Source organism: Hyperolius riggenbachi, chromosome 3 (assembly GCF_040937935.1).
Source record: "Hyperolius riggenbachi isolate aHypRig1 chromosome 3, aHypRig1.pri, whole genome shotgun sequence".
NCBI classification, from domain to species: domain Eukaryota; kingdom Metazoa; phylum Chordata; class Amphibia; order Anura; family Hyperoliidae; genus Hyperolius; species Hyperolius riggenbachi.
In genome coordinates this window covers 374604098-374624439 of record NC_090648.1, presented here as the reverse complement: position 1 = coordinate 374624439, position 20342 = coordinate 374604098, and the positions used below count along the sequence as shown (strand labels likewise).

Sequence of the window (20342 nt, the reverse complement as noted above, 5' to 3'; positions counted from 1 at the left end):
CATGCTGTTTGGCACACCAATAAATATTGTTTTTATCTACAGGACTGAAGACAATTTGGAGCAAGAGGAACCGACCCAGGAGGCACGGTTCAGCAGTGAGGAGAGCTTGGTGGATGATGACGTCGCCGATGTAACCTATTGCCCCGAGGAGAGGAGTAGGAGGAGGGAGTCCTTAATCCCAACTGTCTCCTTTGATGATGACTTGGCAGAAGAGAGCTTGGATGTTGAGGTTGCAGGACCGAGTGTGGAAGAAGCTGAACCTCCACAATCGACCGCTATGGAAGCTCCAGGGGAACAAGAACAAAGTGAGGAGCACCGAGAGACTGCAGCACAACCAGCGCGCAGGGCAACCCCGACACAGGCCAGAGGACGGGAAGATGCTGCCACACCACCAGTGAGGACCACCACACCAGTGAGGCGTCGAGGTACCCTCCCCCCAACAAGGAGAGAGACAGAGTCCGAGATGTCCGGGGCTGTCTCCGGACTTCTCGGGATTCTTCAGAGCCACCAAACTCTCATAACCCGGCAGTTGCAAGATGAGGACAGGGGCCATATCATGGAGCAGTACAAGTCCCACATCACTTCACTGCAATGTGAGCTCGACGCTGTACATGGGCACTACAGGGACGAGCTTAAAATGATGCATGAGGTGCACAGAGGAGAAATCGACCAACTGCGTGCGCAGCATCATCAGTCGGTGGGCCAGCTGCAGAACATGATGCAGCAAATGCATCAACAAAGCAAGGAACTACTGAAATTGCAGGCACACCCGTGTTTTCACACTGTGATGTCTCTAATACCATATCTGGAAAAGGTGCCTTCCCAAAACCTGATGGCGTGCCATTCCAATTTGCTGGAGGTGATTAAACAGCACATGGACACGCCATTATTGCAACCACCAATTTTTAGACCCCCACAACCAACAGCGGTGCCCACCTGGCAATCATCACAGATGTACACCGGCTAGAGGCAGTCAATATGGGCCACCGCTGTCAGGGTCCAGCTCATCCACGACCAGCACCCAAGAGAGTCCAGATTTCCAGGCAGCAACTCCCACCTTTTCTAGTAGTGGTGCCGATACAATTTGAAAAAAAAAGTCAAATTGTTCCTGGACATGCTCCTCTGAATACCTCCGATCCTCGGAGGAAGGATACCATCACAGGGCTTTTTAACTTTTGGTTTTGCTGGACTTGAACTTTAGGGCCTGGTGTCCCCGAAAGACACTACCTGGGTCACAACCTTGTGCCTGTTGCACTGCACCTGTAGTCCTGCTCCTGTGCCTTTGATTCCTCTTGTTCCTTACTTTGTTGATCCTAATCACTTGCACAAGACCCTTGGAGCCATGGGTGAAGGACACCTACACTGGTCGGTGAGAGGCCTAGCCTTTTCACTGACCTGTGTCCTTCATCCATGGCTCAGAGGGTCATGTGCCAGTGGTTAGGTTTTTGAAGCACTTCAATTTTAGGGCCTGGTGTCCCCGAAAGACACTACCTGGGTCACAACCTTGTGCCTGTTGCACTGCACCTGTAGTCCTGCTCCTGTGCCTTTGATTCCTCTTGTTCCTTACTTTGTTGATCCTAATCACTTGCACAAGACCCTTGGAGCCATGGGTGAAGGACACCTACACTGGTCGGTGAGAGGCCTAGCCTTTTCACTGACCTGTGTCCTTCATCCATGGCTCAGAGGGTCATGTGCCAGTGGTTAGGTTTTTGAAGCACTTCAATTTTAGGGCCTGGTGTCCCCGAAAGACACTACCTGGGTCACAACCTTGTGCCTGTTGCACTGCACCTGTAGTCATGCACCTCTGCCATCGGTTCCTCTTGCTCCTCACTTTGTTCTTGTTCCTAACCACTTGCACAAGACCCTTGAAACCATGGGTGAAGGACACCTACACTGGTCGGTGAGAGGCCTAGCCTTTTCACTGACCTGTGTCCTTCATCCATGGCTCAGAGGGTCATGTGCCAGTGGTTAGGTTTTTGAAGCACTTCAATTTTAGGGCCTGGTGTCCCCGAAAGACACTACCTGGGTCACAACCTTGTGCCTGTTGCACTGCACCTGTAGTCATGCACCTCTGCCATCGGTTCCTCTTGCTCCTCACTTTGTTCTTGTTCCTAACCACTTGCACAAGACCCTTGAAACCATGGGTGAAGGACACCTACACTGGTCGGTGAGAGGCCTAGCCTTTTCACTGACCTGTGTCCTTCATCCATGGCTCAGAGGGTCATGTGCCAGTGGTTAGGTTTTTGAAGCACTTCAATTTTAGGGCCTGGTGTCCCCGAAAGACACTACCTGGGTCACAACCTTGTGCCTGTTGCACTGCACCTGTAGTCATGCACCTCTGCCATCGGTTCCTCTTGCTCCTCACTTTGTTCTTGTTCCTAACCACTTGCACAAGACCCTTGAAACCATGGATGAAGGACACCTACACTGGTCGGTGAGAGGCCTAGCCTTTTCACTGACCTGTGTCCTTCATCCATGGCTCAGAGGGTCATGTGCCAGTGGTTAGGTTTTTGAAGCACTTCAATTTTAGGGCCTGGTGTCCCCGAAAGACACTACCTGGGTCACAACCTTGTGCCTGTTGCACTGCACCTGTAGTCATGCACCTCTGCCATCGGTTCCTCTTGCTCCTCACTTTGTTCTTGTTCCTAACCACTTGCACAAGACCCTTGAAACCATGGGTGAAGGACACCTACACTGGTCGGTGAGAGGCCTAGCCTTTTCACTGACCTGTGTCCTTCATCCATGGCTCAGAGGGTCCTGTGCCAGTGGTTAGGTTTTAGAAGCACTTCAATTTTAGGGCCTGGTGTCCCCGAAAGACACTACCTGGGTCACAACCTTGTGCCTGTTGCACTGCACCTGTAGTCATGCTCCTCTGCCATCGGTTCCTCTTGCTCCTCACTTTGTTCTTGTTCCTAACCACTTGCACAAGACCCTTGAAACCATGGATGAAGGACACCTACACTGGTCGGTGAGAGGCCTAGCCTTTTCACTGACCTGTGTCCTTCATCCATGGCTCAGAGGGTCCTGTGCCAGTGGTTAGGTTTTAGAAGCACTTCAATTTTAGGGCCTGGTGTCCCCGAAAGACACTACCTGGGTCACAACCTTGTGCCTGTTGCACTGCACCTGTAGTCATGCTCCTCTGCCATCGGTTCCTCTTGCTCCTCACTTTGTTCTTGTTCCTAACCACTTGCACAAGACCCTTGGAGCCATGGATGAAGGACACCTTGACTGGTCGGTGAGAGGCCTAGCCTTTTCACTGACCTGTGTCCTTCATCCATGGCTCAGAGGGTCCTGTGCCAGTGGTTAGGTTTTTGAAGCACTTCAATTTATTAGGGCCTGGTGTCCCCGAAAGACACTTGGGCAGCTATGCCCTACAACTCTTCCAGCACAAAGTTGGTGGTTGGTGTTCCTTAAAACTGACCGGGCTATACCATAGATATGTTATTTTTTGGTCTTCCATGTTGGAAGAATGTTTCCATGTTGGAAAGTGGTTGTTTTTGCAATAAAAAAATTTGTTTTTACATACCTCAGTGTGATGAGTAGTTGTTCTTGTGGTGTGACTGCTCTCCTGAACGTGGTATCCTTCTTCCTAAGGTCATCCTTCACCATCTCCAAAAGGGTATCAAACCTGTCAGGAGATGTAAAGGAAGAAGCTGTAAAGTATGTTGTGGGACAAGGTGTTGGGTGGAGGATGGGGGAGGTGTGTTTACAGAGGTTTGGGAGTGTTGTGAAGGGTGGGGGTGTAGTGTATAGCTAGGTATACAGGGGTGTGGGGGTCAGGGTGGTGTGTTTAGCTAGGTATACAGGGATGAGGTGTTGTGGGGGTGAGGGTGCGGTGTTTAGGAATGGTGGGGGTTGGTGTATTTAGGCCTATATACTTACAGGGGAATAGACATCCGAGTGTAGGTGTAGAACTTCTGTGGGTGTCGTCTGAGGTCCCGGTAGAGGGCCTGGAACTCTCCCTTCCTCTGCCTCCTGGCTAGTAGAGGGTGCACCCACCATCTCCTGCGAGGAGCACGCCTTCTCCCCACATAGTAGTAGGTAAACAACAGGAAGGAGAGAATTCCCAGGTAATAAGCGTAAAAAATGACTGGATCCATGGTCCCAACTGCTGTCTCTGTATCCAAGGATGGTCTCCACACGTCCAGCTGTCTCCAACAATGACCCCAGAGCTTCTGCTGACCTCCCAGAACCCCAGGTATTTATACAGGTTGTTATCTCTTTAAGAATCCGGATCCGGACCGGAACCGTGTTCATACCGCACGGAAACCGTATGCAACCGGACCGGATCCGGACCGGATCCGGACAGGAACCGTACGGTTCAGGTCCGATCCGGCTCCGGTGCGGTCCGGACATCCGGTGCGGTTTTTGCAAAACCGCAAGTGTGAACGGGGCCTAAAGCTAGCAGTGGCAGTGTTCTGACCAATATTCAACTAGATTTCTGATGAAATCTAATTGAATGTGTGGTGGTGATAGATGAAAATAAACCAGATTAGATTTCAAATGTTGGTATGTTACAAAATGTAACTAAAGAGCGAGTTTTTAAAGTAGCAGAATTGGTATCACTGCAGAAGCATTGTAGGTTGCTTTCTGCAGTTGTACTTAGGACTCTGGATTTCTGCCTCAGCACGTTCTGGTGTTCAGACCTAGGCTGTGCGGAAACACCTGATGCTTTTTAGCAGCATTGTTTCTGGGCTTGATGTCGCTGAATTGACATTGACATTAAAGAGGAACTCCAGCCTAAACAAACATACTGTCATTAAGTTACATTAGTTATGTCAATTAAAATAAATAGGTAATATAATCTCTTACCCACCCTGTTTTACAAGAACAGGCAAATGTTTGATTTCATGAGGGCAGCCATCTTTTTGGTTGAAAAGAGGTGACAGGAAGCATGAGACACAGTTCCAACTGTCCTGTGTGCTGATCACCCCTCCCAGTTGCTAGGCAACATGAACAACAACATAGGAAATCCCATCATGCTCTGCACAGCATCAGGGGAAAAAAGCCCGGGCTTTTTTTCTTTGATGGGTGGAGCTTAGTTAAAAATGCAGCTAAAAATGATGCTTTGGTAAGAAAAACAAAGTTCTGATGCTGTGAAACTGTTAAAGAAACACCAAGCCTTTTCAGTTCTGCTGAGTAGATTTTTAGTCCGGAGGTTCACTTTAATGAGTTCCCACAGATGCTGTGCATCTGATGAACTCGGAACACATTGAAGCACTTCCTGGTCAGCAGAACCCTGCCAGTTCGTCAAGGTTTTGTCCTGTGGATTCTGGCTCTATGCTACCTGCATCCCTTGCCCAGTTACCTTGTTCCTGCCTGCTCTGTTATACTTTTTTTTTGGGGACTTCTTGTTGAGACCCAACTTATACCTTACTTTGCTTGTTATCTGCCTGTCATGATATTGGCTTGTCTTGACTATCATTTCAACACTGCCTGCTATTGACCTTGGCTAGTCTGACCCTGTTTACAGTTACCAGTGTGTTTCCTGCCTGCACTCTTTTTCTGGTATCATCATCTCTCTCCATCACCCCACCAGGCAGCAAAGCAGTGCACAACCGACTTGGGGTGGCAGCCCATAATCCCTTGCAAATGCTCTAGTGAACACTAGTTGCAACTTACGTATACTCCATGAACTGGGAGTTTACAGCCAGTGCAGGGATCAACGGGATACCAGAGATTCCTGCCACTATCATAGCGTGCAAATAATCCATTGGTGAGTCATCCTCATGTATACTTTTACTTTAAATGGGGAACTGTACAGACCACAATGCACCCACCCTGAACATGGGCTTAGCCAGACCTCCCCAAACGGCTATCACTGTAACAAGTACGTTGCTGTGTTTGGCCATAACGTGTGCATAGTCTGCTAGCTGAGCGAGCACCACACATTCCCTGAGATTACTCTTATCAGATAGCAGAATGTAGATTGTATAAATACTGATTGTAATACCAGATTGCGAAGAGCGTAGCAATTTTTTTTAATTGGCTCTGGGAAATAATGGATTTATAAGGGGTTACTTTTGGCTGAGGAGCCTATCCTTGCATGGTATGGAAGCAAGGGCAGTGGCATGAGTGGCACATTGATGCCATTGTTTTGGCACTGGTCCTGTTGATGTCAAAAGCAGTTGATGAGCTTTGCTTTTGCCAGCTAAAAGGGTTGAGTGCACCTGAAAGTTACTGATGTAGAAGGATATATCCATGGTTGCTGTGCAGAGTGCTCCCCCATGGTGGAATGGCATGAAAGGAGATGGAGCGTGGCCATTAAGGACATGTGCTTGCTACTGTACAATGCTGTGGAGGCGGCCCACTGCATGTGGAGAAAGTCATTGGAATCTGTGGAAGTTTTTATGAGGGTTTTGCAATTAACTGCGAAAGTCGGTGGTATTTACTCTAATGTAATGGTGGAATTCTGCTGCAGAATGTAATTTTGCCAACTTTATAAAAAAACAATTTTTCTTTGAAGTATATATAATCAATGTTTTTAAAAACAACACACACCCTGTGTTCTTGTGGTACCACAAATAATTTGTAACATACTTTTAATGTGCACTTGGCTTGCCAAGTACACATTAAAAGTATGTTACAAATTATTTGAACGTGTCATGATTGAGGTAAATCGCCTCAAACTTTTTTAATTTTAGTTGCTTTTAACATAGTTTTATCATAGCCTGGGCACCTCTTTCTCCCCTTTTGTGTTACCAACTCTCCTTCTATTTGGTCAGGTGGCCTAACACCACCTTTGCAACCATCTAGAACTTTTTGTACAGAGAGCGACCGCATCCAGCCTGGCTGGTCACCTGAGTGGAGTCGGGTTTGTGTATCTCCACCTGCCTACATTGGTTGGTTACACAGAGTAGGGAGAAAGAGCCAAATATAGTGTAGTATGTACTGGTAGTTGAAAGGAGGTATGGTAGAGTAATAAGCAATACTCACAAAGCAGGGTTACCTTTAAAGGCAACCACTGTATAGGCAGATGGGGAGGTTAAACCTGACCCCACTCAGGATTAAGAAGTAGATCTCTATAGATAAGGAAAAGAAGGGGTAACACCCCTCCACCAGGGGTGGACTTGATATAGAGTAGTATGAATAAAGAGGCTTCAACAATATAAAGTATGGACCACCACTACTTCTGATATTCAAACAGTGCTAAGCTTTAATAAATTGTAGCAAAAGGTGACACTTAAAACCATTTAAAACAATTTTAGACTGTTAAGCGCTCTCATACCTGCATCACACCAGCCCGGTCTCACACCCCGACATTCAGACCACCGGTCTGCGCACAAGATCATGTGCACCACAGTGGGGTGATGTAGGGGGCAACTACATAAAAGGTGTGGTGTCAGAAGCAAGTTCACTCCCCTGGCTCCTCCTTCATAGCGTGTTGCGCTCCACGGCAGGAGGAGCCAGGGGAGTGAACTTGCTTCTGCCAAAATTATGCGCCGGCAGAAGCGGTGAAGAAAGAACATACTGCGCATGTGCAGCGCATTATGTCCGGGTTAGAGGTCAGGAAAGTCTCCCGGACACCGTCATCTATTGGAGAAGACCGGCGGCTGACGGTAGGTAACAAACCACCCTAGCCACCACACCTTTCATTTTATTACAACCTTTCGGTTGTGGTATCCTTTAATCATAACTGTGCAAATTGATCCTGTAAAGCACTGTACTACCTGTGGTAGCATTGGCACAAACGTACATAGACTAAGGACCATTTGATAGGTGCGGGCCAGTACCGGTGGTCTGAATGTCGGGGTGTGAGAGTGGGCTGGTGTGATGCAGATATGGGAGTGCTCCACAGTCTGAGATTGTTTTAAATTATTTTAAATGTCACCTTTTGCTACGATTTATTAAAAGCTCAGCACTATTTGAATATCAGAAGTAGTGGTGGTCCATACTTTATATTGTTGAAGCTACTAGTGATTGTTCGTTACTGGCACTCCTGCCCTTAGAGGGAGGCTGATAAACGGTATGTGGTGATATTATTTCCTTAGATGTGTATGTAGTATGGATAAAAAGGCGGCAAAAGGATAAAAGTATCTAAAATGTTTAAAACATGAGGAGGCAGTGATGGACTTACCTCCAAGCAGACACAAAAATTGCCAATGTGTTTGTCAAATAGATCAAACCTGTGAAATGTGTTGCATTGTCCTCTGCAGTATGTAAATAAACTTGTTCTATTTGACACATATTGGCAATTTTTGTGTCTACATGGAGAAGGTAAGTCCATCAATGCCTCCTCATGTTTTAAACTTTTTAGATACTTTTATCCTTTTGGTGCCTCTGTATCCATACTACGCTACAATGGTTGGTTGTCTGCTACCTTTCTTTTATGAGTACATTTCATTTACTCTGCAACACTTTCTTATTGTCGTGACTTACTGCACCATCGGTTCCTTGTGTCTGTGTGTTTTTTGTTTTTATCGGGGGTGTTCCCTCCCCTTTTCTCACCCTACCTATGTGTCCTTGTGGTGCTGAGGGTTCAACTAGGTAAGAAAAAATGCTTTTGTTTGGCCTGTAACAGAAAATAAAAGTTACCTTAGAAGTGGATCTGCTTATGTGAGCTGCAAAGAACAAACTAACCATTTTCTCCACCAAGAACAATTGCAACCCTAAAGCAGAGCAGTATCGGGGCAAGCATCTTGTCATAAGAGGAATGGCTAACCCTTTTTTTAATTCTGCCTGAAATATTCCATTTGCCACCCCATCGTGTTCCATTACACATTGCTGAGGTGTTAGGGAGGGAACAAGTTCATGGGACGACATACCTCAGATGCTCATGGTCTGAGGTGGTCATAATCAATGAAAACTTCAAAAAAGTGATAAGCAGGCACATCTGTGAGGAGGCATTGCAAATACATGGCAAATACTTATTCTGACACTGCAAATTTAACAGGCTGAGAAACCGGAATAAGAAAAAAATGACAAGAAATGCCTTGGATGAAACTAAAATTATCACAGTAGGTAGTGCAAAGGAACAACTATAATGGCTGCTATGGGGACCAGGATCATTTGGGGCTTTGTTTATCTCCACACTGCCATTTATGCCCTAAAATTGAACAGGAGGTGTTGGATGTGGAGCCTGGCAGAAAGCTATAACGATTATTTCAGCGTATTTCCTGGACACACTAAAGTATTCGCTCCCCTGCAGAGAGTGACATCACTGGTCACAAGATCCTCCGACAGGAGAGATGTGGTACTTGCTGTATAAATCACATATTGCAAGTATACATCTCTGCCACCATGCACTTTACATGTTGTGATTTAACTAATATATTCAATTAGGGTGCTATTTGTAACGTGTATGCAGGTTTGGAAGTTCCATCACACCTTTGCCATGTGTAGGGTACTATAAGATATCGTAGTAATGCTTGTGATACTAGGTATATTTAAGATATATATATATATATATATATATATATATATATATATATATATATATATATATATATATTACACATACTGTATAATGTATTCCTCTTCACTATCATTATAGAAATTGTTTTTGTAAAGTGTGTACTTCATTGTGTAGTTATTGTTGTAACTTAAAACCAAACGGAAATGCAGATTCATTTACTGATGTTTTATATTCATGAGAATTGAATAAGACAAAGAGAAAAGCTGAACCATGCTGCTGGACCATGCTAGGCTATAAAGGCCATGTGTGAAATTGTCTTAATTCATCTTTCACCCAGTTAGGAAGACTTAGCAGCTGTTCACTGTCCATGTGCACATGTCACTGCAATGGGATCCATTCCATAGCTGGCAGCAGCACTGAATTTTATATAGGCCTCTTTAGATTATGCAAAGAATTACGGTAGATGCTGATATTAAATGCTTCAAGTCAGAAAAAGATTTAAATTCCACAGATGGGCTGGTAGGGTTCCAAAGCATCCCGAGTCATGCCCTCCAGTCTGCCCATCCTCCTCTGCACATGTCCAAATGCGAGTCCTTCCTACGGCAGCAGAATAATGAACACCTGGGCATCGCTCCAATCTTACAAGAATTGTACAGTGAAGCTTCTTCTCAGCATTCCTCAAGATTTTCTGGCTTTGTCATGTGACCTACGATGTCACTTCTGGTGCTAAGAGAGGCTTTCCCTGTGTAGAACTGTATGTAAAATTCTGACATTGCTCACTCCAGGGCAGCAGAGATGTTGCCCACTTTCGCATGATTTAGTTGAGTAGGCAGTGTCGCTCCAACAGCTCAGTTTCTAATAGCCCCAGCATGTTGAGGTGGCTGAATAGTGTACTGGTTAAGGGCTCTGCCTTTGACATGGGATACCAGGGTTTGAATCCTGGCTAGGTCAAGTACCTATTCAGTAAGGAGTTCAAGGCAAGACTCCCTACAGGGTGGCCTCTTGAGCACATCCCAGTGGCTGCAGCTCTTGAGCGCTTTGAGTCCGACAGGAGAAAAGCGCTATACAAATGTTAGGATTATTATTATGTTATATGGTCCATTCCTCTGACAGGGCTGTCTTCCTCACATGGTAATCTCCCTTAAATAGAGCAATGTTTTACTGTATATGGATGTTCACCTATAATGGCATCATTCAGATATGTCAGTCTCCATGCAAAGGGCAGAATCCCTCTGTCAAGATGATCTCAAATTTAAATGTTCCCTCTAATATTGGCATGGAAATGTATCAGCATCTGCAAGCACCTTCCATAACTTATGATGACCCTTTTTCTTACTGAGTACTCAGAATGTTGACCACAAACTTTCTCTTCCCCCTTCTCAAACTGCACCTGCATGCAGATCTGACTGATGAGCCTATATAGCCATTTACCCCTTTATTTATTGTATACCCAGGACACATACATGTTTTATCACACAATCACACAACTAAAGGCATCCAAATATGCTTCTCATTTTTCTACTATTTGCGTCAAAGAAACCAAATATTAATGACCTGACATGTATTTAGTATGATAAACATTTTGCAGACTTAAAAACACACACAAACACACACGATACAGAAAAAAATAGAGACATACGGTGGTCCACACAAAACCCCAAACTGTGTGTTATTTCTTGAAGGGTGACAATCACAAAGGACATCAGGTATGAGAAAAAGACCAAAAACCAAGGCGCAGGCCTTTGGCAGACAATCATGACCACAAACCATCAACATGACAGAAATGCAATAGTGTATAAAGGCATTATGACTGCCCTCCTTCACATACACTGCCAAGCCAGTATTTACAGTACAAATCAATACGCTACAGTAAACGGCAAGCACGTGACTCTCAAAAGTGCGGAGCTACTACAAAGACAGCAATATAACCACAAGCGGATTTTCGGTCTGAATTGTAATGTTACATTCTTGTGCTGGGACTTCAGAAATGGCAATTCTAAATGCAGAATTCCATGGTACATAAGAGCAAGCTATATTATCGGCATCTCATTGGTGATTTGCAAGCACATAAATATGTGTAACAGGAATTCATACAGAGGCTTGCTCCGACTAGGGAAGCCTGTCAAATGGCTGCAGTAGCTGCAGGGTCGCTCGTACTATATGGGTAATTGTTTCAGCATGCACAGTCTCTTTGTATGTCAGTCAGATGCAACTCTAGTTTTCATGGGTAATACTTATAGTCAGTGTAAGAAAATTACGGTATCTAAAATGTAAAGAAAATAAATCAAATCCACACAAAAAAAATAATAAAAAAAGGCAGTCTTTCATGTGGCAGTACAGTGCGAAGAGGTCTGCCCTCTGCATTGCAATGTTACCGCTTAGGCCTGTCAATGAAAGGGAAATAAAAATTGTTGCATATGACTGGAGAAGACATTAGCATAAATTCCCTGGGGATGTAGAGCCTTCAGAGGAGAGCGAAGGTGAGGCCCAGCCCTGTGTGGTAAAAGCCTGCTTATGAGAAAGCAAGAAAACACACAAGTGTAGGTTCACCTGCATAACAAATGGCAATAATGACCTTCATAAAGGAAGATTTACATAGAAAACAAAATACATATTCATTCACTGCTGTCTTCATAAGTCAGCCTCCCGGCTAATGACAGGATTGCTATGCTGATTTCCATTATAATGGTGTCAAATCAGCCTCTGCTATTGTTACCAGCAGAAAAAGAAAGAGAGGGAGACTTACCATGTTGAGGTCTGGCAGAGATGAAAGCTGATCAGTCTGAATCCTGAATCCATTTTGCCTCTTCTTCTGCTGACTGTATGAGCCACCCATCAGCAGCTGTGCTTGTGTGATGCTGAGGATGGCTGGATGGCAGGCAGGGCCCCTCCCTCCTCCGTCTAGGGAGGCAGACTGAGAATGAGCTCATGGAGCATGCAACTGCAATCTCCCTCCCTCAGTTCCTATGGAAACTAGGCTGTCATTACAAGGGGAGGATGCTGTGTAGGTGCTCAGAACTACATGGTACCATAAAGGCCTAGTCAGTAGAAAATGCTTTCAAAAGACTAGAATGGAAGAAAAACCAAAGACATGTCACTTGCAGCAGATGATTTAATATTTCAGAATGTATGCTGAAAATTCAGATACTGTATGCTGTGTAGATGGTCTATGAAAAGTGGGGACGAAACCCCACGAAAATACTAACATCTATTGCAACCAGTCAGGTTTCAGATTCCATGTGAAAGACTATGGGCTTGATTCACTAAACCGTGATAATGGCTATCACGGTCGCTCTAGCATTTTGCGCGCGTTATACTGTGCATTACGTTTTTTGTGCGCAATTGCAAATTTTCACGTGAAAATTTGCAATTGCACGCAAAAATTCACAATTGCGCGTGAATACCGTATGGCGTGCAAAACAATAGCACAACGAGGATAGCAGTTATCCGGTTTAGTGAATCAAGCCCGATGTTTGCAATAAGTTGAATGTCTTCTACTGCCAGTTTTTTGAAATTCCACGCAAACCCAGTGATAGATCTAAAGGACACTTGATGTGAGAGGGATATGGCTGCTGCCATATTTATTTCCTTTGAAACAATGCAAATTGGCTGGCTGTCCTACTGATTTTCTTCCTCTAATACTTTTAGCCACAGATCCTGAACAAGCATGCAGATCAGATTTTTCTCCGCCCGCAGCCGTATGCCGGAGCTCCGACCCGGTCCCCGGCGATGACGTCAGAGCGACCCGGAGGTCGCCCTGTACTGCACCTGCGCAAACGGCGCTGTCAATCACCGCCACGTGGGCCGGAGCGGACTGCACAGGCGCAGAACTACTACGCCTGCGCAGTACGCTCCGGCCCACGTGGCGGTGATTGACAGTGCCTTTCGCGCAGGCGCAGTACAGAGCGACCTCCAGGTCGCTCTGACGTCATCGCCGGGGACCGGGTCGGAGCTCCGGCAAACGGCTGCGGGCGGAGATGCGGCAAGGGACGTCCTGGGAGCTTAGGGCTGGAGGAAGCCCCGGTAAGTAGCGTTTATTTTATTCAAATTTCCCGGATAACTCCTTTAAGGCAACCTAAAAAAATGTGTTTTACTCACCTGGGGCTTCTACCAGCCCCCTGCGGCTGTCCGGTGCCCACGCAGTCTCTCTTGGATCCTCCTGGCCCCGCCAGCAGCCACTTCCGTTTTTGGTGACAGGCGCCGACAGGCCTGGGAACGCAAGTGATTCTTCATGTTCCTGCCCGCAATAGCGCCCTCTATACTGTTATTGTGGCCAGGAGCGCGAATAATCACTCCCGTTCCCAGGCATTTCACCGAAAACGGAAGTGGCTGCCGGCAGGGGGCCGGAGCATCGGAGTGAGACTGCTTGGGCACCGGACAGCCGCAGGGGGCTGGTAGAAGCCCCAGGTGAGTAAAACTGATTTTTTTAGGTTGTGTCCCTTTAAAGTAAACCCGAGCCGAAGCTTGGGTTTAAAATCAGATACTTAACCTGGAGAGAAGGAAGCCTCAGGATCCTATTGAGGCTTCCCTCGCTCGTCTGAAGCCCCCCGTTGCAGAGCACGGGACCGCGCAGTTCCTCTTCCTAATTCATGGTCGTGCAGAAGCTGCGCAAACCCGCATGCGCAGTAGCACGGAGCCCACAGGCTCTGGCTTACTGTGCATGTGTGGGCGAGCTTGGTCAGCTATTGCACGGCCATGATACAGGAAGACGTGATTAGCAACAATGTCTTGTTGCTAATCCTTCGGGGGGGGGGGCACACTCAGCGACGGGGGACAACGGAATAGCAAGGGAAGCTTTAATAGGATCCTGAGGCTTCCCTCTCCTAAAGGACCACTATTGCGAAAAAAGTAGGCAGTTAAAATCTGAGAGAACCTACAGGTTGTGGGTCAGTCCATCTCCTCATAGGAGATTCTCAGGGTTTTCTTTGTTTTCAACAGCATTTCCTGAACAGCAGTTTAAATGCCAAAATAGTAAGATACCAGCCAGCCTCCCTGCTCACTTAGGCCCAGTGCACACCGAGCGGTTTTTGGAGCGATCCGCCGGCCGCATCCGCCTGGAAAAATGCTTGGCTAATGTATTGCAATGGGATGGTGCACACCGGCGGTTTGAGGTTTTTGCCAAGCCACAAACGCGCCTCCTGCTGCACGTCGGTGTGCACCACACATTGAAATACAATAGCCAAGCGTTTTTGCTGGCTGATGCGGCTGGTGGATCGCATACAAAATCCGCTTGGTGTGCACCCGGCCAAATATCTGCTCTCTGCTCCCAAAACCGCTAGCGTTTTACACACTATTTTGTCAGTTAGACTTTGCAACTGCTGTTCAGGAAATGCTGTTGAAAACAAAAAAAATATCCTGAGAATCCCCCATGAAGAGATGGACTGGCCCAAAACCTGTTAGTTCTGTCAGATTTTAACTGCCTACTTTCATGATAGTGGTCCTTTAAAGAGAATCTGAATCTTAAATTGCACATTATTTCTATTATCTTACCACTGCTCTGCCCCCTCTCTGTTTTTTTTTTCCTTTGGATTATAAAAATCCAAGACTTCCTGGATAAAATGGCCACGACCCATGACAGCTTCTGGATCGTGGCTCAAGTTGGGACACAAGTACGCATATGAACGTGTACATGTGCGCTTGTGTGTGACGCCATGCTCCAAATACAGTACTGGGCATGAAGCAGTGTGGTCTGGTTGCATGTGCAGCTGAGTGTGCGAGTGTTACCAGTCCCGGTCACACCTGGCTTGAGCCAGCGCACATAAGGGGTGGAATAATTAGTAAAAGGGGACAGGGATAGGCGGCGATTAATAAGTGAAGAGGCAGAGCTCGGATAAACAACTCCGCCTCTTCCTGGCAGCCTTTTCTGCGACCTAATGGGTCATAATGGCATGTAAATAGATCATTTCTGGGGACATGACTGCTCGTTCTGCCACAGGTTTGCGGCAGAACAAATTTAAACACATTAATGAAGAGGTCCACATTATAAAACAAAAATAATAATAAAAAAAAAAAATGGCTGTAGATTCACTTTTCTGTGTTTCTTCTTCCCTCCCTCCCTCTCCTCCCCCTACATAGTTTTCCCCCTTCCTGTTAAGGTTGGGCTTTTGCCAATGAAACCTAGTGCGATGGCGGGAACCTCGGTTTTCTGGCCACCGTAAATTTGGAATTCTGGACTCATAGGTGCAATTGGTTGTCTCCTAATTGCCCCCCCCCCCTGCTTTTGGATCCTGTCTTCAAATGACTGCCGACACTCACTCAAACCATTTTTATAAATTTGCCTCCTGCAAGAGGCAATTTGCTCATCCAGAACTCAATTTGTTGCGATTTACTTGGTGTGTATTGTTCTTTTATTTTCTTTTGTTATTTGTTTATACTGTTTATGTCTTCATTACAAATTTCTCAACAAAACATTTCTGTGAATAAGATCTTGCAGGCCACCGATTCTGTGTTGTGGCTTTTCAAGTGATATTTCTTCAGCCATTTGTTGACTTTCCTGAGATGTCAGTACATGATGCCTTGGAGCTGCTGACATCTAATTTATATGTATGTGTAATTTTTTCTGCTGTTGCAGACTTTGTTGTACCTTGTACTAGGTTTTTGTTGTGTCATTATTTGTAAAGATGCACTTTTCATATAAAATTGTTTATTTTTCTAAACTGAAAATTAATTTAAAAAAAATTGTCAAAAGATTTAAAAGATAATGAGTTGAATTTACTATTGTTACTTATTTGAGCATCCCATCACAGAAATAGTGATCCTTCTATGGAGCTATTACAATGAACGTTGTGTGGCTGGTCCCGTGATGATGATGCAAGAGGGACTGTGCATTGTATGCATTTCACCTGGACGTGAGCCATGCTTTAACTGGGAAGTATGCCTCACTGTATGGTCACACCGTAGCGGTAACCTCTGGTGCAACCTTTTGGAACCGGGGCCTAAACTCTTATTTATTTTCTACCCCTACTAAGGTGGCCATACACGATACAATAAAATGATCCGATTTTATGGCAGTTCGATAAAAACGATCGGACCTCCCGAAATAAAGCTTTTTTTTTTCATTCGACTGAAAAATCCGATCTGATTTCCCGTTTTTTTCTATTTTAATCAAACTGGAATGCCAGATATTTTTCTTCAATCTTTCTAAAGATTGTATGGTGTGTGTAAAGCCTCATCTACACGTGTAGATGAGGCAGCGATCCGGCGGCTCAATTAGCCGCCGGATCGCCTCTTCCGCGTCCCCGCTCGCCGCGCGTGCGCCGGAATCAATACCAGCTTGATTCCCGCTCGTCCCCGCGCCGCTTATCTTCAGCTCGATTCCCTGCCATTGTCCCCTCGCGGGGAGCGAGCAGGGAATCGGCGGTGGGGAGATCCGTCCTGACGGATCTTATCAATCGAGCCGCATTAGCGGCTCGATTGATAAGGAACATCGCCGCCGCATCTATACGTGTAGATGCGGCTTTAAGGTGGCCACACACCATACAATTTTTTAAATATCTGTTCAATTTAAGAATTGCAATCAATTTTTCTGACTGATTGTAACATTTCAAAAATATGACCAATGTACCACACACACGTTACATTTTTCCCCAATTATGATAAAAATGATTGGATATGCTGACAAAATTGCTAGGGTGTGTATATTAATAAATTGGCAATCTAACACACACCATACAATATTTAGAAAGACTGAAGAAAAATATCTGGCATTCCGGATCGATAAAAATCGAAGAAAATGGAAAATTCGATCGGATTTTTCAGTCGAATGAAAAAAAAAGCTTTTTTCGGGAGATCTGATCGTGTTTATCGAATTACCGTAAAATCGGATAATTTTATTGTATCGTGTGTGGCCACCTTTAGATTGTTAAATTATTAATATACACACCCTAGCAATTTTCTCTGATTTTCCAATCATTTTTATCATAATTGGGGACAAAATTGAACATAGGTGTGTGGTACATTGGTCATATTTTTGAAATGTTACAATCAGTCAGAAAAATTGATTACAATTCTTAAATCAAACAGATATTTAAAAAAATGGTATGGTGTGTGGCCACCTTTAGTGTTACAGGTTGCTACATATATTCTTGATGGATGCAAAGGGATAGTATTTATGTGTTTCATTCGTCATTGTGGCCTAGCTGCAAGCTGTAGCTCTCTTGTCTTCATGCTATTGCAGTCCATTTTATAATAAAGTAAGGGCGCGTTTCCACTTGAGCGGAAACCGCTGCGAATCTGCAGAGTGTCCCCGCAGGCGAATAGGAAAACTCTGCTATAGGGTGCAATGGTAACGCCGGCCGAATTGCTACGGCTAGCAATTCGGCCGGCTTTTCCATCCGAATCGGCGCGGGAGGCTGCGGATCCCATAGCCGTGCATGGCACGGCTGATGGGATTCGTCTGCTTTCCCCGCAGACCCGGAAGAGCCGGCTCGCGTCTCGCAGACGCACGCCGCTCTAGTGGAATCGCGCCCTCAGTAGGTACATTTATAGCTCCCTGAAAGAGGAACTCCAGTGAAAATAACGCAATGAACAAAAGTGCTTAATTTGTACAATAATTATGTATAAATGTAATGATCGCTGCTGCAGCAGCTATTGCTGGAAGTAGTGCTGCAGCTCAGGCAGTTCTGATGTCTTTCCATGCAAGCTGCATAGGTTTGTCTGTCCTTCCCTGCTGTCAGCTTGTGACTGATTATCATTCACCTGTGTGGGAATCTGCATGTCTGCTCCCATTGGATGACCTCAGTATAAAGATCTGCTTCCTGCAGGGTTTCCTTGGGTTTTCATAGCTTCAGCTTAAGCCTGCCTTGCTGTCGCTTTAGCCCCCGATCGTGTTTCTTGTTATAAAGATACTTTGCTGGTCTTTGCATCATATATTGGTTCATTGCCAATATATATGCATACCAGCACGTTTATTATTTTCCTTGTATTTGTGTTACGTTAATACATCAGTGTCGCTGATGTATACGTACACGAACTGTTTATATCCTGTGTGCAGTTAGTCAGCTTTCCAGCACGTTTTGGTAGGTTGCGCGTACCGTGACCACCCGTGCTGAGGTAGTCACCCTGCTTCTGGTTCTGTTTGTGGATTGCGTTCATCTCTGCGAAGAGATAACGAATCCTTCTGAATCCTGTCCTGTTACCGTTTGTGGATTGCGTTCATCTCTGCGAAGAGATAACGAATCCTTCTGAATCCTGTTCTGTTACTGTTTGTGGATTGCGTTCATCTCTGCGAAGAGATAACGAATCCTTCTGAATCCTGTTCTGTTACCGTTTGTGGATTGCGTTCATCTCTGCGAAGAGATAGCGAATCCTTCTGAGTCCTGTTCCCTGTATTACTCCAGTCCTAGTCAGCGTTCCTGCTTATGTCATATATCGGTTCATTGCCGATATATACATATGTTAGTCAGACGTTACAAATAGTTTCTTTGATAGCTGTAATTGTAATACGCTAGGAAAACATACTTATTGTATATTTATCTGTGTTACGTTCATCTATCTCGATCCTGCTATTTTCTGACTATCCTGTCCTGTCTTTGTGAGGCACGCCATCGCCGCAACGCATTGGCTGCCTCATTCCAGTCTGTCTGGTTTTGGACGCTTGCTGTCGCTAAGTAGCCGCTAGCTAGCAAGCGTTCATTCTGTCTACCTGTCCTGATCTCCTCAGTTCTGATTTGTGCGCTCAGCGCTACTTTGCGCTGAGACGTTATATCGAAAGCATTGTTTGTGGCTGTCAGATCTGCACCAGCTCTGTGCGCCACAATCTCCTATTGGAGTCAGTCCTCCCCTCCACTATACTAGGGATAGCCTGTTTCCTGGTGCTAGTGTGTGTACCTCCTCCACGCCAGCTCATGCGTTGCATGCTGACTGTGGAGAATACACCACCAAGCCTTACATTATGAAAACCCCATTACCAATCCCCATTGTGGGGGGGGATTCCCAGAAAGTATGAGACTGTTAATTATGGTTCCTGTTCCTTTAAGAAATTTGAAGAACTTAGCTCTGAAACAGAAAATGAGTTTTTCTCTGAATGTGCCAGGTTCCTGACCAATCCTGATCTCCAAGCGACTCCTGTTTCAACCTGGGCACTCCAACTAAGTTATATTTTGTTTAAAGGGGAATTATTCCAGTGGGCATTTGATGTTCTCAATCATTCCGATTTGAAAGAGAGACCACTGGAATTTCTAGCGTTTGTGATCCATAACTGGTTGCGCATAGATCCATTGCCTTTTCCTCTTAATGAACTCCTGGCAGCAGGCCAATCAGCTGCTCCTTCAATTGCTTGCAAGAATGAGCAGCAAGCAGAAAGTGTTACTGATAATTTTCCTGCAGCTTTGAATAAATCACCAAAAAACCGCAAGGTCAAAGGCAAAACGCAAACGTTCTAAGAAACGTGTCCAATCTGCAGAATCGTTATCCTTAGCGACTGAGACCTATAATGAGATTCTGCCATTAACAGATAATGAAATGCAATTGTCTTTCAGGGGAGTTAAATGGACTTATGAAACTACTAATGAACTTTCCTCCCTGGCTAGGGAAAATAAAGATTTTTGTTTAAAAGAATTATCTGAGTATGATTATGATGAGATATTACAGAGTATTGAACAAATCAACTTATTTGTGAACCAAGGGAAGTTTGCATACACTACAGTTCAACACTTGCTACAGGTATTGGAGATTCTTAAGAATAAGGAATCTGCCAATCACCTGCTAATTAACCCTATACATGTGCCTGCCACAATCATATCTGCAAACCATGATCTGCCTGTTAAGTATGCATGGGATCCTCCATTCGAGAGGGGAGAGATGGAAACCCTGGTCTGTGAATGGAAGAATGATTCAAGTTCATTTTGTCAATTTTACAGTGCAAAAAGTGAAATGGTATTGAACGCATGCATTAAGTCAGCCTATAACCTAATAGAGGCTGGTGTGTGTAGGTATGACTGTGTGGCTCCCTTGATTGATGTGTGGGAACTGATTTTGGATGATTTTT

At 45.2% G+C, this 20342-nt stretch overlaps 1 protein-coding gene across 5 annotated transcripts in view; it reads right to left on the bottom strand.

Annotated features, from left to right (window-relative positions):
- The window catches only part of JAKMIP2 (janus kinase and microtubule interacting protein 2), a 241904-nt gene extending 229646 nt beyond the window's left edge, over nt 1-12258 (bottom strand). For all 5 annotated transcript variants that reach the window (XM_068277184.1, XM_068277182.1, XM_068277185.1 and 2 more), the window contains exon 1: nt 12102-12258. The gene's annotated coding sequence lies outside the window, so the exon portion shown is untranslated. The remainder of the gene's footprint in view (nt 1-12101) is intronic.
- Between the last annotated feature and the right edge of the window lie 8084 nt (nt 12259-20342).